Raw genomic sequence first — 15,834 nt, forward strand, 5'->3', positions numbered from 1 at the left:
AAATAGAAACGTTTCCTTTTCTGAAATTATTTTCTAAAAATCGTTTTGCGGGGTAAACATTTAACCGAGCCCTATGTAAGATTGCTTTTTCCTTTTCAGCAATTCTGGATTCATCCTTTTTTCTCCATCTAAATTATATTCTTCTACTTTAGACTGAAATATGCAGGCTTTCATTTCTATGTTAACCTTTAAACTTCTTTCCTACCCAGTCTCTGCCCATCTTTATCAGTCCTCACACTGGTGCTAATCCACTTTCCTGGAACATTTTGACCTTGTTGGTTTGTTACTCTTGACCTTACTAAAGCTGCCAGATATATGTTATTCCTTCCTGGCTTGTCTTTTCCATTTCCTTCCCCTAATCAAATCCTTATGGTTTTTTCAACACCAGATGCAGATTATATCTTCTTTGCCTGATGACACCTGGCAACTTGTCTTTTCATTGTCTCATCCATGTAATACATATCATCCACTTCAAGGACATTAGTCTGAATTATATGTACTTTGTGTTCTTCTCTCATTGATTCTGGAAATCTTAGTTCCTTTGTCATATTTTAAGTTTGGTTAGTTCAGTGATTGTTTTTTTCTTTTATGGTGTCCCCTGGCCTAGTGCTATGCTCAGAGCATGAGCCTAAGAGTGATTTGTTTTTCACTAAAAATAACAAATAGGTTTATGCTAGATGGCTCAGCTCAATAATTTAATGTAACTCTAAATTTAAATACAAAAGTTAAAAATAAAAACTAAAAATCTCCTTACCCTCTTTTTCCCCAAAGTAAACTCTTAGTGGTTCCTTATGTATACTTACACCTACATGTATAAAATATATATAGGAATCCTATATAGTAATATATAGGAAAATACATAGAAAACAGTGTATATACTCTTATTTTTTTCTCACTTATATTTCTTTCTTAGTTTGATGATCTTTCCATTATCAGCATTTTTGGCTATATTACCTTACTTTTTAATAACTATGTAGCCTTCCATTTTGTAAATGTGCCAAGCATTATCTTCCAGTTATGGATATTGAAGCTATTTCCAGTTTTTTAAATTATTTTAAACAAAATTACAAACAATTAAATAGGAAGTACACATTTCATGCAGGCTGTCAGTCTTGACAGCCTGTTGCCCCGGAACAAATGTATCTGCATTCCCATGTCAGGTCTCTTAAGTAAACCTCCATCTCCAGAACCAGGAATTTATATTAATGATGAAGAGAAGTGCATGAGCAAGAGTGTCAGAGACTTTTAATCAAACTTTATCCATTTATTGTTAAAATTTGTTGTTAGATTAAAAGTTTAGTTAATCATGGGAAATACACTATGTTGAGCTCAGTGTAAAAAGGCATAAAGTTAACATTTGCACACTATTTTCCTTGAGATTATGGGATTGAGGGAGGGAGACACATAGGTATCTGGAGGAAGAATGTTCCAGGGAAAAGCAGAAAGCAAGTACCATGATTTGGAGAAGGGAACATGTGGCTTTAGTAGGGTGAGCAGTATGAAATAGACTGTACAGGGTCTTATAAACCACTCAAAATACTTTGCCTTGTTTCTGACTCAAATGGGAAGATATTGGAGGGTTTTAAACTGACAAGTGACTTAATCTGACTTACATTTTATTAGTCACTTGCTGTTTTGAGACTACATTAGAAGGGGGGAAAGGGAAAGGAATGATTTGTCAGAAGGCTGGCTCTACAGTAACCTAAGTAAGACTGATTGTAGCAATAGATTGTGCAACCTAAGCTACTGTGTCGGGGGAAAATGAGGGCACCATTGTGGGAATGAACAGTGAAAAACTGATGGGATCAATGGATTGTATACCCTGGTGGGGCAAAGAGTGGTGGGGAATGGGTATTAAATGGAGTGAGTGGGAAAATAAGAATTGCTGATATGAAGGTAGGATATGTAAAATAGACATTATAAAAGAGATGCAGTTATTGATGATCTATAACTTGGTTATGATGGCAGAAAAGAAAGCTGATTTAGGGTGGAGGTTAAGATCATTGAGAGGAGATTGAGGAACTCCTAGGTAGGATAGTATAAGGTTCATCTACAGGAATATTGGTATTTCAACAAATTATGACCAAAGTAAGTTTAGAAAATATGCTAGTGAGCTGGGAGCTAAATCTTTTAAAGATGTTGGAGGTGCTGTCTTCCTTTGTGAAGACTTGAACATTTGGTTCTTGAGAAGTTATCCTATGTCAGAGAATATTCAGTAAAAGAATGTCATGATTAGCACATTTTAGGGTCATGCTTATAAGAACCAAGTTCTAGAGCCAGCTTAGGCTCAGATGTCATCTGCTATTTACTAGCTGGGTGACCTGAAGCAAAATCTTATCTCAACTGTAAATTGGAGATGAAAGTACCTCCCTCCCAAGGTTGTTGTGAGTCTTGAGATAATATATGTAAAGCACATAGACCAGCGCCTGGTGCAGACTAAGTGCTATGTAAGTGTTTGCCATTGATAATGTCACTTTCTTCCCTTGGGTATCACAGGGTATGTCGAGGAAATAGTCACCACATGCATTGTAAGTTGGTTAGAGAAAAAGTTGGTAGAGAGCGATTTATCAATGCCTTTACACAGCAATTCTATTCCAAGGTATTTATCCTTTAGCTATACTTGCCCTTCTATAAAAAGACATATACAAAGATATTCTTGCTATATCAGTGATAATAGTAAAAAGTTTGGAACAACATACATCCATAGAATATATCCTATGCAGCTCTTTAAAAGAATACATTAGCTTTCTTATGTTAATAGAGAATTCTCCAGGATACATAGTTAGGTTAGAAAAAAAGGATCAAATGCAGGACAGTATATATACTTAGCTAGCATTTAATATACACATATATACATTTCTCTGTGTGTTTGTAAATAAATACAGGATTTTTGAAGAGTTACACAGGAACCTCTGCTTCTCAGGAGGAAACCTGAGTAGAAGATAGGGGTAAGGAGCATCATTACCTTTTAAATTTCTACTCTGTGGCAGCTTTTATATTTTGTATTGTGTTTATGTTCAAAAAAAATATTTTTGAACTAAGTAAGTCTTGATTTTATAATTTTAAAAGGCAAATCCCTTCAGGAAACATTCCTCGTATGATCAAGTTCACGGCAGATTATACGAAAGTCTAAGGGAGACTAACATTAGTCCTTCCCTTGTTGGGGAGGTAGGGTGCATCTCTTGAATCATTACAGAATAAACCAGAAATGTGAAATGGAACAACGTAGGGTTTTAACAAGGCTAAGGGGCTGACAACTGTTTCAGCTTGGGACTTTTGAATTCAAAACCAGACCTGAATATGCATTTGATGTATTCAGAACTACTCAGAAATATGATCAGTATCTCTATATATTTGGTTAAAAACAAAAAACCTCAGGGGCGCCTGGGTGGCTTAGTCGGTTAAGCGTCCGACTTTCGCTTAGGTCGTGATCTCGCGGTTCGTGGGTTCGAGCCCCGCGTCGGGCTCTGTGCTGACTGCCAGCTCAGAGCCTGGAGCCTGTTTCAGTCTGTGACTCCCTCTCTCTCTCTGACCCTCCCCTGCTCACGCTATCTCTCTCTCTCTCTCTCCTAGAAATAAATAAAACATTTAAAAAAAAAAAACCTCTCCAAGTTATCTGCCACACTACAGCAATATGAAAGCAATAGTCCACTTATTCTCCTTCCAGCTGCTTTCTAGTAGCACTGCAACTAAGATGTTCTGTTTATTTAAACTTAAATTTAGCATGAGGTGACTGGGCAGCTCAGGACACTGTAATAAAATGTTAGTGAGTGGTACTGTGATCCATGGCTGCTGATGAGAATGTAGGACGTTAGTGTTTCCATCAAGTCTTAGGGCCATGACACACATGGAAAAGAAAATAAGAGAGAAGTAGTAGTTGAGATTCTGAGTAGGGACATTGAGAATTACCTACAAATAGAAACTGACCTTTTTTTTTTTTTTTTCTTTTTCGTATCCTTAATCCCCTTCTAACCAAATATCACAGAGATGTGCTGGAAAAGCAGGCACGGTTTCTGTGCTACAAGCTATAGCCGATGTGTGAACAGAGCAGTTTCTAATCCTGTACCAAATATAAAATTAACTTAAAAAATGGCTTTCTGTTTCAGTTTGTTTGCTCATAAGTTACAAAGCCTTGATAGATATTTGAGGAAAATGAAAGAAATAAGCTCAAAGTTGTTCAACTGAGAAAAATAGCTGCTTTGTGAAACAGACATTTCTGAGAAACCTCTACCCTCAACCCTCCACGCTTAGTCCTCCCTTCCCTCTACAGTCATACGTTAGGAAGAATGTGCTGTGTTGAGCAATGCTGTACCACACATGGGCTGCTGACCAAGAGAAGGCTATTTCCATGCTAGATGGTTTCCAAAGAAATACATTTTGTTTGAGCCTAATCCTGGAGTCTCATCTTGCCCAGAGAAGGCCCTTGTGGTCTTGAAAGCCAGAAGATCCATAAGAATAATTCAGAGATTTAGAGTTTGGGTTTACTCTAGGGCATAACCAGGGACTAGGTTTGGCCCAGTGCTCTCTCAGGCCACCCTAATGCCATTTTTAGTCAAAGCCCCAAACTGACATGTTTTCTCAGGAGTCTTTATGAGAATTGCCACCAACACTTGCCCAGCTCTGAGGCCAGCAATAAAGGTGTGCTGAGTAGAGGACCCTAAGGCCTAGAGAGCCAGGTACGGTGGTAGTTTAAGAGCTCCTACACTCCAGCAAGGAATGTCAAGAATCCTATCTTCTTTCAGTGTACCTGTGAGAGCATCAGACTTTAGCTTCCCTTCATGAGTAAAATCAATCTTTTACCCTAGTCTTAACTTCTCATTAAAATTTCTGCACAGTCTAGGGACTGTCTAGCCTAATCCAACCAAAGTGTCCACTAGCAACCCCTTTCTCCTGGGCTGGACCCAACTTTCTGCTTTCCTTATGGAAGAAAGGTTTGACTTTTTTTTTTCCTCTCTCTGTTCAGACACCTTCAAACAGTGGGCATTTCGATACTAACCTGGACACATTTAAAATTCTTATGCCTTTGTAACTTGACTGTTTAGGCAGTGTCTGGCCTTGGATTAATTTGTTCCTCCCAGGCTTTCTTCAAGTTCGTCGCCACTAGATCCATTTTCCTAACTCAGAGCTCCCAGAAAACCTTATGGCCATGGAAGCACTATTTGGAGTACTTTAATGGAAATGTACCTTGGCTGAGATGTGTCTGGTGGCTTAGTCCTAAGTAGGCCCCAAACACTCATCCATGCTATCTCAGATACACAGGAACCAGACGGTCTCTATTAAAGAAAAGAGAAAACAGGAATATAAGTACAAGTCTACCTTGACAAATGCCACCCTAAGGGAAGCCCTCACCTCATCCTATGTCTATAGTTCTAAGAGTAAATAGAAATACTGTGCTTTTCTGTACTTATCAGAAGGGTACTGCTTTATTCGTTTTTTAAAAATGACAGAGGAATCCTTGTTCTTCTTAGGTTTTCTAATTCAGGTTGTAGAAGTTGACAGAGCATGACAAGTCTTCCTCTTCCTCTAGTCCCACTCCACTGCTTCCAAAAGGTCATCAGAGAAGGAGCAAAGCCAAAAGATGCAGAAGAAGCACTGCATTCTTAAAAGACTGTCAGATTATGTGATTGATAGTACAGCTAACTCAGTGTATTGCAACAGTAAATAAATAGGGCCCATGTGCCCTAAGTTAATATAGCTCCCAAGGGTGTCTTGGTTTCAAGGGCACAGTTTATTATTTAATTGAGTGTGATTCTGCAGGACATAAAGTAGCAGAAAGCAGGCTCTCAATCAGTGAGTTCCTGCTGAGAGCCCAAGCTCTGCTTTGTGCTGAGGGGTGCAGACGACAGCTTCCCTATCTTCAGGGGGCCCACTATCCAGTTGTGGAGGGCAACTCACACCCAAAAGCAGCAGACCAGAGGACTGAACGAAATGCAGTTATATGCTGTGTGTTTTCTGAGACCAAGGAAGACTGGGTGAAAGCAAGGGTTGGGTGCGGGACCCTGCAGGGAAGGAGGGAGGACAGGTGGAGAGAGAGCAGCACAACGACCTTCCTGCAGGTGGAACCGACAAGCTCTGTTCACGGACTGGGAAGAGGCCAGACGGATTAGAGCAGACCATCTGCCCCGTGTTCATCATTTCAAAGGTACCACTTTCAGATTATGCAAAACACAAAGGCAAATATGTTGATCTAATGAATATATATAAATGCGGAAGAGATCGTATTCGGTTTGCTCTGCTTTCCCATCATATGTCCGTGACAGTAGATGCAGAAATCATACAATAGTTACAAGCTGAGGACGAAACTTTGAAAGAAAGGAACATTTTTTAATTATACCAATTACTTTAGGATAGCCTTGTCTGTATTTAACATAAAGCTTTTCTGGTGTTAACCAGGATCAGTTAAGTCTTTTCCTTTGCTTACAAATATTAGATTTTCAGCCTGAGATTCCAACCTAATACCTTTTCCAGTATAAAATTAGTGAACATTCCAGTTGACTAAAAATATAGTATCAGGCTTATTTAGAAAATGAAATAAACCAAAGAGGAAAAGGAAAGCAGTTCTATTCAATAAGCCTCGTGTTATATTTAAAATACAACATAAATATGTTTGGTCTATAAAGCTCTTTCTGCCACTAATAAGGTGCATGACCTTAATAAGAAGGAAATGGTAAGACTTACATAGTTCTGATAAATGAAGTGTAAAAACACTTGGTGAATATATTTTTATCACAAATACTATCTTAGCATTTACTTTTTTTTAAAGGATAGGATTGTATTTTCCTGCAAAATGAGTAATATCCAAATTTATTATTTTCCTTTTTATTAAAATGTTTTCCCTTGCAGAAAAGGCTCATATGAATGAAATGTTAGGCAAAAATTTGAAATTAATGAATAAAGAATGTATATGACTTTAGAATAGTCCTTGGGGAGGTGAGGCCATCTGGCTGTATAATTCATAACCCACCTGAGACACGTTCCTCAAGCTGTATGCTGCTCACTGATTTTGTACTTCTTGATAAAGATCACATGAGAAATTAGCAGCCTTCTGCTCCAAATGCAAGGTCCTCATACTTAATACCACATAATAGAAAACTATGTGAAATGTCTCCCTTGTCCTTTGACCAGTTATTCCTTATCAGACTCTTAATCTAATTTGAGCTGCTTCTAAGTCATCCTCTGTGAATGAGTACATGAGTGTGTCCTGATCTCATTGACAATGGAGTAACTTACCAAGACCACACACCCACGTGCCATCAGAGACATGATTGATGATTGTGCATTTTCCCCATCACTCCTCAAACAGAACAGATCTGTATCCAGACCAGTCCCTCAAAAGGAAAATCATAAACAGCAAAATACTTTTGTTACAAGTCTAAAAAGTTTATGGGAGCAAGCAAAGAGTAACCCCATCACAAAGACCCACGAATCACTATAAGGAACACAGTCAATGGGAACACTTGTATCTTTCCAAAAAGAGGCACTGTAGGCCCTAAAGTAGCTACGAGAATGAGAGATAAGAAGTTAACAGTTGCAAGGTTGGCTCAAACCCCCACTGCCCACCTCCTGCAGATTAAGGTTAAGTTAACCTCCTGGTTAAGTTAACCAGGCTGAGTCTGAGTTCACGTTTATAAAATAGGACAGTAGTTCCCTATCTCCAGGTTGTTTTGACAATTACAGGTAATATATTTTGAGGAAATAGCATTCGAGAAGTGCTAAAAAATTATACCTATTCTTAAGTTAGCCACTAGTAATGGTTATATGATTTCTACCTTTATCGTTGACCCAATGTAGAGAAATTAGGCTTCTAAACTCCTAATTTGCTACATTTTTAAAAATGTTTTATTTATTTCAGAGAGAGAGAGAGAGACAGCATGAGCAGGGAAGGGTCAGAGTGAGAGAGGGAGATACAGAATCTTAAACAGACTCCAGGCTCTGAGCTAGTTGTCAGCACAGAACCCGACATGGGGCTCGAACCCACGGATCGTGAAATCATGACCTGAGTGAAGTCAGACGCTTAACCAACTGAGCCACCCAGGTGCCCCAATTTGCTACATATTCAAAACCCGCCATCCTACAGGCTTTGGAACCAAGAATATCCTGTCTTGCCACAGTAACATGTTTCTTTTTGCAGTCAGTACTAGCTCTTTGGCACAAGGCATATTTTTCTTTTTATGGAAATGAACGCAATATTACAAAGATGCTTTTAATCAGAAACAGGCCACCTAAGCAAGCAACATCTCCTCAATAGGAAGTAAAATGTTATGGTTCCATCATTTTGCCACAAGGCGGGCAACATGCTGGGAAATGCTTTTGCCCACTTTTCTCTCCTTATCTAATCAATTTCTATTCTTTTCATAGTCCCATGTAATGAGGTTGGAAATGGCTAAATAAAGTGAAAGATGTTTTGAATTGCATTACTAAGTGGTAGCTGCATTATTTCATAAATGAATAGTGCTAAACACATTCATATAATTTATGAATCGAAGTGTCATTCGGGGGGAAACGTCAGTGCCAGATTTTGCATTTAAACGCCTGCATTAGCTGTCAGCTGTGCAAAGTCCCATAAAGACAAATGGCTCCACAGTAGGCACACAGATGAGGGTATTCATGTCCCACATTTGCAAGTAGACATGATACTGTAATCATGAAGAAGTTTTCAGTAGTCAACTCCTTTAGAGCTTATCTAAAAGTTCCTAACTTCCATTCAGAAAACAACCACATCTACATGATCCCTACTAAATAGCAGTCTTTGAGCCTTTAGAATTTCCTTTTCTTTTAATTCTGTCTCTCCATCTTATTTTTGAGATAAATATAAAAATGAGATATGATGAACTATATAGGGCAGTGGCATATAATAAGTTTGGTATTTACACTGCAAATTTTAAATTGATACTTCTGTACTAATGAAACCTACTGGATACTTACATAGTATGATTATTTTGCTATGTGGTGGCAGTGGTGTGCATGTGTAGGTGTTTGTACACGTACACCCACAGCCGATAGGACAGGGGAAGAAAAAGAGGAAGGGAAGAGAAAGGGAGAAGCCTTATACCATCAAATATTAAAAGTGTCAATAAAAATAGTCATTAAAGCTCAATTTAATGAAATTTATCTTTAAGAGGTGCATGAGTAATGCAGTTGGTTAAGCCTCCGATTTTGGCTAAGGTCATGATTTCATGGTTTGTGTGTTCAAGCCCCGCATCAGGCTCTATGCTAACAGCCTGGCCTACTTCAGATTCTGTGTGTGTCTGCCTCTCCAGTGCTCATGCTTTGTCTCTCTCTCTCTCAAAAACAAACACTAAAAAAATACATACTTTACTTCTCTAATGTTTTTAAGTTTATTTTGAGAGAGACAGTATGAGTGAAAGAGGGGCAGAGAGAGAGAGACAGAATACCAAGCAAGCTCCATGATGCCAGTGCAGAGCCAGACTCGGGGTTTGAACTCCTGAAACCATGAGATCATGACCTGAGCCAAAACCAAGAGTCGATGCTTAACCAACTGAGCCACCCTGGTGCCCCTATGTATTTTACTTCCTATTTATTCAGCTTGCATGTCTTGAGCAAATTACTGATTGTGAACACATTAAGTTTACATGATATATGGTCCTTTCCCTCAAGGAACAAGTCAGGAGGTGGAGAAGCATAGGGGCCATAGATAAAAAAAATTGCCCTCTAAGGTCATTAATAGGATAAATAGTTCAATAGAACTATAGCCAAAGTTTCAGTGGAAGACAAATGGGGAGACCCTTAATTTAGCTAGTAAAAGGCCAGGCTACATCAGGAAAATGTGGCATTGATACTGATGCTGAGAGACTGTACATGATATCCAAGGGATGATGAGAAGAACAAGTGCATTTTAAGAAAATGGGACAATATAGGCTGAAATAATTCTTCAAAAAATTGCAAATGTCTTATCTAGAATATAAAAATAGGATGAGAGGTGACTATGAAAATAGACTAGCAGGGAACAGCACTACTCAGTCCAGACCAACTGATACTGTACTTCAGTGCAGTCCCAGGATTGCCTGATCTCTTGATATATAAAGAAAGCAAGGGACCCATATCTTTGTATGCATTCTACCAGTTTTTAAATGGTAGCAACTGATTTTAAAAAAATCAGACCTAACAGAAGATAACTGTAAACCAGATCTGGTCTAGTGTTTTCTATTTGGTGTCCTCTGTTCTCATTGGATAGCTTGGAGAATGCTAGCAACCACTTTGCTGACAGAATAAAACTAAGCTTTACTCCAGTGAAACATGATTTGAGGCAGAAGATATACAAGATTAAATGCATGAAACTCTGTACCCAATTCAAATATTTGTGCAGTGAAATATATTTTAGGTATAAAGAAATGCCAGCAGCTCAGTCCAGAAATATTTGGGAGAGAAATCATAAGATTAACCAAATTAAGATTTTTTTTTTTGCCAGACATGACTTAATTACATTATGTCATTTTTAGAATTAGAAATCATATGGCTATTTATAATGGTCAGCTAAATGCACTGTTTGATGCCAAAGACATGAAATGCTATTTCATTAATTTTTATTGTCTGTCAAGTGGTTATTTTTTGTTTAGATATTTTGCTTTGCTGAAGAAAGCTGATCCATTCACATGTCCATATGCAGTTATCCCTCTGACTGCCCATCTAGAAGCAGAAGTGGTTAGGGACAACTTCTCTACTGCATCTCCAAGTCCTCAGAAACCTGATCCTAGTAACACTGGTGGTGTTTGAATTTTCCCAACAAATAATGTTGTAATGGATCATTGTGCTTCTTAACAGAAATTCAAGTATTTAAAATTCATAGCGGCAGACATGCTTGGTAGACACTGGTCACTATTCCCCAAATGTAATAGCAAACTTGATCAAAAAGCATTGTGTATACAAGGGCATCTGGGTAGCTAAGTCAGTTAAGTGTCCGACTTGGCCTCAGTTTATGACCTCACGGCTCATGAGTTCGAGCCATGCGTCAGGCTCTGTGCTGACTGAGATTGCTTCAGATTCTGTCTCTCTCTCTCTTAAAAATAAATAAACATTAAAAAACTATTTAAAGAAAAGCACTGTGTATACACAAAAAGATAGGAAAACTAGTAGTTGCCTCAGTAGTAAAAATATGGGTGAGATTTTAATGGTGTTTATTATTAGAATCTTTTTTTGTACCTTAGGAATTTATCTAATTCAGGAATGTACACAATATATACAATGAATATGCATTACTTATAGTCTGAAAGACAAAAAGTTTTGAAAAGTAAATGTGGCCTTCATAAAGGATGCTTGGTGATGACTGTTCAAGGATTAAAGTAGGAAAAAAAACCTGCAAAAGATCTACTCTTCTGTCCTTGAAAAGAATACATACAAAATGAGTGAAATTCTAAATGTGCTTTACTTTGTTATCTTTAATGCTTCTTTTCACTTCCCTATATACAGTAAGTGACTGTAAAATTTTAAAATGAAAATAACCTGTTTTCTTTTCTTTCAGAGGGGAAAGGGGCCCAGATCAGGCAGAGTCCTAATGGGTAACTAACTTCAGTTCATGTCCGTCAAAACACAACCTGAGAAGGACAAACGTGAAGGGCAAATATTAGATAACAGTATGATATATGAGTCTGAACTTGAGCTACAGCAACTGTGAGTATATATACTGAAATAAACATTTCATAGCACTAAAAAGTACTATTCATGTCAAAGTTATGAAATTGCTTTGATGTTAAACAACAGTAGCAGCTGCAACAAAACATGAAAGAATAAGTAACCAGAATTATGCCACAGTCAGCAAATCTGAAAAATTAGGAAGACTAGAAGTCGACAAAACGTTGGTCCCTTTGGGCAATATGGATAGTTTGTTATTAATACTCAGTTTTCCTTTGAGAAGGTGAATAGCTCATTAAGGCTACACAGAGGCTTGCTTAAGAAATGCCAAGGATTGGGAATAAAACTTGATTTCTTTAGAAACTGAAAATGATGCTTCTGAAGCTCCCACCGGCTAAATAGGTCCTTAGTGTGCTAATGCCAAGATAAATAATGCTAAATGTGTTACTACCTCAGTGTTCCTATTGCAATTAATATAATCCTCTGGGGATAAAACAGGATATCATGTAAAAACTCCTGGTACGGAAAACTGAACATTAAATTGAACCAGATCTTCTCAGCTGCCTAAACCACGCTTTGACAAGTACAACATTTGGGACATCAGGGTAACATCAAAGGCAGTTTTGATACTCCAGGGCATAGTACTCTAGCACCTGGAAGAAATAAGGGAACAGTTTAAACAATGGGAAAATCTGGCTCATTAAGAAAAATTCTTGCTAGAGTAACATAATGCGCACATCAGTCAGTAAGTGCTTTACTCTCTCTCTTGGGCATGCGTGCCACACCTATCGTTTCTTCCCCATTTGTAACATCTCCTTATATAGCATCGTTTGCCCATGTAATTAATAGGTTCTTCACCCGGTCTTCCAACTCACTAATGGTTTTTTACGAATTTTAAATCAACAGAATTAGACATGGCATCACACCTAGTTACATACCATATGGTAGTTCCTCCCAAATGCCATTTACTATTATTATTTATTCAGAGCCAGGATATAGACACAGCCATGTTCCTACACGAATCTCAAAGGTCAGATAATCCATTTCTCTCATTTTAACAGATGAAGAAGTTAAGGTCAAGCAAGGTTCAGTGATCTTTAAAAGATGACTTATTGCTCCACAAATATTTCCTGCCAAATCTTAGATTAGACATTAACCATCTCCTCTGCAGATATTTCATTTGCAGTCTGGAGAGAGTTATGCTATATGCAAGCAAAATCAGAGGAAAAATATTTTGGGAAGTAAATTTTTCAAAAATACTCCTATGAATGAGTCAAAAACAATGGTATCCATGAGCTTGAAAGGTAAAGGACTTGCATTTTACAGTATAATTTGCATACTCGATGCTTTTAGGGCCTGGCAAGTTGTACAAGTGAGTGAAATGGGTTTTAAGATGATAGAAAAAGTTGTGAACTTAACTGTAAACTCTGGTCTCCTTTCAAAATTCCAAAAGAAAATATAAATATATAAATCTACATCTTAGTGAGTTCCAAATCAATTTTACAGAGTCCGCCAATATGTGATATTATTTTTTAAGTTTGCTTATCTACTTAAGAGAGAAAGAATCCCAAGCAGGCTCTGTGCTGTCAGCACAGAGCCCAAGGTGGGGCTTGATCCCACAAACTGTGAGGTCATTACCTGAGGGGAGATCAGGAGTCAGACACTTGAACAACTGTGCCACCCAGGTGCCCAATTTGTGATATTTTTAATCCATCCCACAGGATGGACTGAATTGTCATTTATCATTGCATAAGTGAGATGCTTTTATTCAGTCTTGAAGAGAGAGAGAGAAATTTCATCCTATACCATACACAGAAAAAGTCCAAATTTTTTAAGATAAATTTTAAATCAATAAAGTGCAGGAAGTTTATGGTTGGATGCACTCCCTCTGATCAAAACACATAGGAATAAAATATAGAAAGGAAAAACCAAAATGCCATAACATGATAAAAGGTAAAATGAAACTTATTTTGAATCAGAAATAGAAAACTCAAGATGCTGAGTGGGTCTCAAACCCATTGGTCATCTGAGCTCTGGGTCTGGGAACAGACAGTAGGGACCAAGAGCCAAGCTCTGTGAGCCCCTGTGAACAGGGAGCCAAAAGTAGTCCAGGTCAGTCAGGGGCCACTCCTTAAAGTTACAGACAGGAAGGGAGTTCCCCTCTTATGAAACATACTTGGGGGGTGGGGGGAACACTCCCAAGAGAGATGGAGCACAAGCAGGGAAGAGGCAGAGAGAGGAAACAGAAATCTGAAGCAGGCTCCAGGCTCTGAGCTGTCAGCACAGAGCACGATGCAGGGCTCTAACCCATGGACTGTGAGATCATGACCTGAACAGACGTCAGACACTTAACTGACTGAGCCACCCAGCCACCTCTTAGGTGTTACTGTTTCTATGGAGCTGCCCATGTATGAAGACCATGAATACTGATACATTCAGAATAGTCAATCAAGAGACCTGTAGGATTACTGTCCACATTTTCTGTGTCTTCAGTATCAATCACTGCAGAAAAGAAGCTTTAAACTTTAATTATAAGACCTACTTCTGGACTTTGAGGCTAAGTAAAAACTACAAGCCAGAGATAGAAACTTAAGAACAGAGAAGGTCTCAAAATATTTCAAGTAATTAATACCATATGGACTTTGGTTTTTACCCACAAGGCAAGCAAATTAGTTACAAAAGAGTAAACATGTCTGAAAACACATATGCATATACACTAAAACTTTAAAATGTGCTCCTAGGTACTTGCTCACAGAATAACAAGGAAGCTTTAATGGAAATGAGGACACTTAGAAACAAAGGATAGTTTAAAATACTATAGAGCAAAATTTATAGGATGCAGGCATTGCTGTTCTAAGAATGGAAATCTAATAAACTTAGTCATTTCTTTGAAAAGTATTTTAAAACAGGTTTTTTTTCAAACTAAATGAGTTAAGCATTTAACTGAAGAAACTAGGAAAAGTAAAACACAATAAATCTGAAGAAAGTTGAAGCAAGAAAATAATAGGAGCAGGTATAAGTAAAGTAGAAAACAAGGAAGTGAAGAAAAGTAACCAATGAAATCAAACCTGATTTCAGGATGAAAAAAAAGTGAAAAAGAAATAAGACTAATCACTAAAACATAACACAAACATGAGAAATGCACAAGACACACCTGTAGATATAAAGCACATTTTAAATTGAAATCAAATTTACGGAGCAATCTGACATAAATATAAATGCCAAAATATTAAATAATATAGTATTATTTAGAAGTAAAGGTGTATATGAAATGACACATCATGTTCTAATTCCATTTGTCCTGGTGATATAGAAAGAGTTCAGTAGAAAACTATTGCATATTACACTAATCAACAGGGTAAACCACCTGATCATAATAAATAGTAGAAAAAAAGCATTTCATAAAATTCTACACTAATCAACAGGGTAAACCACCTGATCATAATAAATAGTAGGAAAAAAGCATTTCATAAAATTCAAGTCTTTGATTAAAAAAATAGATACTTAGATAACAAATGTAGGTAATTCCTCTACTGGATTGTAAATTTTAGCCAATGGAATATATTACAAATAAAGAAAGAAAATTATATGTATTGCCTACCTATGTATTGTGGAATTTTCACCAATAGATTTCACAAAATGTGCAGGATACAAAGTCAATATCAGAATTATTAAGGTTCCTACACAACAACAATCAATTATAAGAAATCATAGAAAAAATTTTGTTCATTGTAGGAAACAACAGTAATGACAAAACCACAGTGAAGCCAAGAATAGACCTAAAAAACAATAGAAAGACTTGGAGGAATAATACTAGACTGAGGAACATAAACACCGACTTGAATAAATGGAGATATATTCATGAATGCAAAGGCTTAATATAGCAAATATGTCAATTCTCCCTTTGGTTTTTAAATTTATACACATAAGTGTTTTTTTTAATTTAATGAAGCTCATATAAACCCATTAAAAAAAAAAAAAAAGCTCAGCAAGTCTCCATTAGCAAGATTTCATTGGAATGTCTTATATTTATTTCCTGAGTCCCTTTATGACTTACTGACTTCTACTGGTTCTTAATTAGGACTGCCCATTCACAATTCTAATTCTGTAATTCATCCACCCTGTTCTTGGGATTTTCTGATCCCTGGTTGGAGAGTCCTGAACTCTGGTCTTACCCTCAAGCTTAGGTCATCCCCCCCTCAGTGAACCAACTCGTATAGCACTGCTAGTTTGTACTTGTGAAAC

General features: G+C 37.4%; 1 long non-coding RNA gene across 3 annotated transcripts in view; it reads left to right on the forward strand.

Moving 5' to 3' along the window:
- Positions 1-15,834, forward strand: part of LOC120237659 — a 127,101-nt gene that overhangs the window by 96,630 nt on the left and 14,637 nt on the right. For all 3 annotated transcript variants that reach the window (XR_005530008.1, XR_005530010.1, XR_005530009.1), the window contains one exon: positions 11,480-11,628. This is a non-coding gene — a long non-coding RNA (uncharacterized LOC120237659). The remainder of the gene's footprint in view (positions 1-11,479; positions 11,629-15,834) is intronic.

This window comes from Hyaena hyaena, unplaced genomic scaffold (assembly GCF_003009895.1).
Source record: "Hyaena hyaena isolate Hyena2069 unplaced genomic scaffold, ASM300989v1 scaffold_188, whole genome shotgun sequence".
Classification (NCBI taxonomy): domain Eukaryota; kingdom Metazoa; phylum Chordata; class Mammalia; order Carnivora; family Hyaenidae; genus Hyaena; species Hyaena hyaena.